Raw genomic sequence first — 4,938 nt, 5'->3', positions numbered from 1 at the left:
AAAAAGATCCAAGCTTTGGGATTCGAGGACTTGCTCATCCAGATTTGGTGCTCGGCGATCAGTCACGCCAAAATAAGGCAAGAGTTCGAGAGGACCGGATCTCAGATCTACGCAGACGTACTCCGGATCAAAGCTTGGTCTTTGATCCCGAGAATTAAATGCTACTATTTCCTTGGCGAAATAGTACCCTCGGCTATATTTCCTTGGCGAAATAATACACGTCGTACTACGTAGATCCGACCGGATCTAGATCTCGCGGTGGTCCACGGATAAACCCCGGCGCAGGCGAAGAACCCACAAAGCGAGTGACCGCAAAACAGGAGCTCGCGATTTATTCGACAAAAGAGAAAAGTTGTAATTTTTATTTCCTTTTTTGATCTCGTTGTAACCGGATCTTATAAAAAGACCGGATTTTTGTAATCGAAAAACAGTTACAAGAGTGCAATGGAATCAATGAAGAAAGACACGATTTTTTCCGCGAACAATCTGGCGACCACAGTGGGCCCCGCCGATCTCACTGCCGAGATCGGAGCGTCGCAGCCGTGGATCTCGATCCCGATCGTGGAGGAGGTCGAATACGAGTTCGACCAGCAGAAGTTCGAGGACTACTTGTCGTCCTCGTCCGGATCAACCTCCCCCCGCAAGTCCAAGAAGCTCTCCTCCAGGAGAAAAACGCGTTGGTATGAAGACGTTGAAAACACTAACGAAGATCTCACCCCGCTGGATGCCAAAGCCGCATCGGGTGAGATTCCTCCAATTCCCAACCAGGTCGGAACCCTTCTGTCGCAGAGGGCGTTGTGACTCTCTCGAAGAGAGCCCGCCAAAGGCAACGTCAACGCCTTGCGAAACAATTCGCAAAGGCCATGGAGTCCGTTGACGGGATCCGCTACAACGCGGATCTGAAGAACAAAAGAGGCAAGCAGCCTCAACAATCAATGAATGGTGGTTCCTCCAAGCCGCCAACAATGGAATGGGTCCGTGTCAAACGGAACCGTTCGACGCTGGAGGAGCGCATTCGCAAGTGCCGTGCACTATCAGCGCAGGCACGGGCCCAAGCTGAAGAAGCCCGTAGAAAGCTGCAGAAGGAAGTGGCCAAGAAACCGCCATCAATTCGCAAAGTTTGGAGGCTGAAATCTGAAGGCGGTGATATCAGGACTAATGGAGCAGCAAAACTGGCAAGCTTATTGATAACTGCAACTTTCTGGCGAATCAATCAAAACCGCCGGTGATTTCCACAACTGCTCCGGGAGATCCCGCAGGACCATCCCAGAAAAGGAAGTCGGTTTTGGAGCGCCTCGGTCCACTGCCCGAGGAGCGAAGCAAAGCTCCGGTCAAAGAACGTTTGGGCTCGCTAAGGAAACCCCGAACGAATCAACATGCTGGGGGTCGCCGCAACCCTCAACATGACAAAGAAATCATGGCACCCAAGCGCACTACTTTGCGCATTGAAGTACAGGAGCCCGTTGAGAATTCACGCCCACAAAGGCGCGTTTCGAGGCACGTGACTCTCGAAAACCCGAAGAAGGCAGTTCACCCTCAAAAGGAGACATTATCGTCTGATGACGATGACGTTATACCTGAGAAATCGTGCCAACACACGATAGGTTGCCCCGACTTTCAAACGGACGAGCTGTACTATCGTGCTGGGGGTACGAGCAAAGCCAGAAACAGAAGTCCTCGAAGGCTGGAAACTCAGTGCCCTTGTTCAAAGCTCATTCGGGCGGTACTGTCTCAATGCAACTGCATCAAGGTAGTCCCCGAGAGAATTTCAGTGTTCGAAAGGCTCGGCACCGAAACGCCAAAACCAAGGCATAGGCGCTTCCGGCAAAGAAGAACGGTGGTTAAAGACGGAGAATTTCAGAGGGTCACCGCCAACATGACCAGCAATCATTCATGATAAGCGTGGAACAAGTGGCCAAGATGCTCGAAGATGCCATAGCCAAACAACAGGAAAGCTTTAGGTTCGAGATGCAGATGGCCATGCAGACTATGAGAGAGATGCATGAGCAACAAATTCAGGCACTGACGAACCAGCGAGGTGAACCAAGCCACCGTAACCAGGTTGTTCAGGAAGAGGAGCACACGGATAGGGATGAAGCTCACAATGCCAATAATCCTTCCGTCAATGCAGGGGGTGGTAACGAGGATGCCAACGAGGATACAAGTGAAGACTTGAAGATCAAAGATCTCGAGAGCAAAATCAACACATTGATCTCCGCTCAAGAGGTGAAGAAGACGGGCATTCCTTGTCCATACCCACGAGAATGGGAATCAATCCCCTATCCGGCGAAGTTCAGTCTAATTAACTTCACGCCGTTTGATGGGAAGGGTTCACCCACGCAGCATTTGATTTACTTCAAATCGCACCTGGGTGTCATCTCTGGTAATGAACCTCTAATGGTACGGTCCTTCGTTGGCATTCTTCGTGGAGCCGCCTTCGATTGGTATCGTCGCCTCAAGCCAGGAAGCGTGAACAGCTGGGACGACATGGAAACTAAGTTCCTCGCTAATTTCTTCGATGACGACATCGAAATATCCATCGGAACGTTGCTTGATGAAAAACAAAAAGACGGGGAGTTGGTCGACACCTTCGTCAAAAGGTTCCGGAACAAGGCGATGAATTGTCGGGACCCGATCACTGAGGAGTTCATTCTCCAGACTTGCCACAACAACCTTGCACTGGACGTGTTGGAAGCAATGAGAACAGCACCGTCTGACACTTGGAAAGACTTGAAGGTGCACGGTGAACAAGCCGAACGCTTCCTCCGAAGGAAGAAGGCCGAGAGGAACCGACCGACGGTTAATCCGCTGAACTCAAACTTCGCCTCTCGTGGTAAGGGCAAGGCGCCTGCAGCTGCTGATGGTGCTAATCTAGCATCACAACAGCAATCCCGAAGGCAGCAAAAGACTTCGGGTCCGAGACTCCAAAAAGAGTACTCTTTTAAGGACGAAGACGTTCCAGCCATCTTCGAATCCCTCCTTGAAAGTAACAAGATCAAGCTACCACCTATCACAAATCAGGAGGAAGCTGACAACACGATGGATCCAAAGTACTGTGCATACCACAGGAGGGTCCTTCATCCCACCAAAGATTGTTTTACTCTCAAGGTTAGCATTCAGACCTTGGTTGAAGCCGGCGTTATAACGTTAAGGTAAGCCAATTGAGAACGGCAAGACTCCGACGAGTATAAGAGTATAAACTGCTTCTCAATCCTCCAACGGGTGTAAGAGGTTAAACTGCTCCCTGCATACTCCAATAGGTATATGAGTCTAAACTGTTTCCCACTTTTAACGAGAAGTTCCTGAAGAATATTACGTTAATATTCTTAAGGATAACCCAGTCAGGTAGCTGAGAATAATGTCCGAACCAGTTTCGCAAAGGAAGCTGGGGGTGGATGATTCATGTAACGGGAAGTTCCCAAAAGAAATCCATATAGTGTATTCTTAGGGATAACCCGGTCACCACAGCAAGGTAATGAATAAGAAACTCCCATTCAAATTCTCACCGCGTCTGTGCACTCAACACTCTCATTGTTAGAGTCTGGACATAATATACAGAATTGGTCAAACCTTTCTACAGTTAGGACCAAAACCAAAACCCCCTCTCGATTCCCCCAATGAACGAGAGGTCCACAAATCGAGCGATCAAACCTTCCTACAGTTAGGATCGTCTTAAACCTCCCAATTGGTCAAACCTTCTTACAGTTAGGATCACAATCAAAATCCCCTCTCGATTCCTCCAATGAACGAGAGGTCCACTTTCAAATCGAGTGATCAAACATTCCTACAGATAGGGTCATCTCAAACTCCTGCTTGGTCAAATCTTCCTACAGTAAAGACCAAGAAAACAATTCACTCTCGATAAACGAGAAATTCACCTTTAGTTCGGTAATCAAACATTCTGACAGTTAGGATTATCTAAATTTTTCGATTCTCGGAGTGGAGGTCCCACTCCTAGTTTCATCTTTCCGGATTCTGGGGGTGGAGATCCCACCTCGAGTCTCCTTTCCAGCTGAAGATAGAATATAAAATTCTTCTCTTTCAGTGTCGGGAGATAGAATATAAAATTCTTCCTCTCCCATTTTGGGTTTGCCTTTGCCCCAAGAGAAGACACCACCTTTTTTAACTCTCAAAATCTGTGCCTCACAGGTACAGAGAATTTTATCCCGAATCCTAAGTAGGGATAAGTCAACGCCTAACACGCGTTGCCGGTTTAGTCTTTCACCGATTGAAGAAGACATTAGAATTCCAGTCTAGGAAGTTTATCCCGAATCCTAAGCAGGGATAAGTCTGCGCCTAACACGCGCTGCCGGTTTAGTCTTTTTCCGTAGAAAAAGACACCAGAGTTCGATTCTGGGGTATTCTATCCTGAAACCTAAGTAGGGATAAGTCTGCGCTTAACCCGCGCTGCCGGTTAGTTCTTAACCGTCAAAAAGAACACCCGTTCACATATTCAACATTGTGGCAGGTTGTTATTAATAACACCAAAATCCATGTCTTACACGCGTGGGGAATTTCATCTTGAATCCTAAGAAAGGATATGCCGACGCCTAACACGCGTCGCCGGTTTAGTCTCTCTCTGTGGAAAAAGACACCAGAGTTCGATTCTGGGGAATTTTATCCCGAAGCCTAAGTAGGGATAAGTCAGCGTCTAATACACGTTGCCGGGTAGCCTATTCCCGTAACAATGGTGAAGTCTACGTATTCGAAGTCGTAGCATCAAGTCTAAGGGAGTTCATTCCTTTAGCACAACGTCACATGCGGAACAGACTTAAAACAATCCGCATGCTAGCCCGACTCAAACGGTAGTCGGTAAAGGCTAATCAAATCCGTTGAAGGCTGGGGGTTAGCCAAAAATCCCAAAGTCAACGCCTAACACGCGTCACCGGGTAGTCTATTCCCATGAGAAAGACGAAGTCTACGTATTCAATATCGTAG

The sequence above is a fragment of the Asparagus officinalis genome, chromosome 7, assembly GCF_001876935.1.
Source record: "Asparagus officinalis chromosome 7, Aspof.V1, whole genome shotgun sequence".
NCBI classification, from domain to species: domain Eukaryota; kingdom Viridiplantae; phylum Streptophyta; class Magnoliopsida; order Asparagales; family Asparagaceae; genus Asparagus; species Asparagus officinalis.
The sequence above is the reverse complement of the archived record's forward strand: the minus strand, read 5'-3'. Positions refer to the sequence as shown.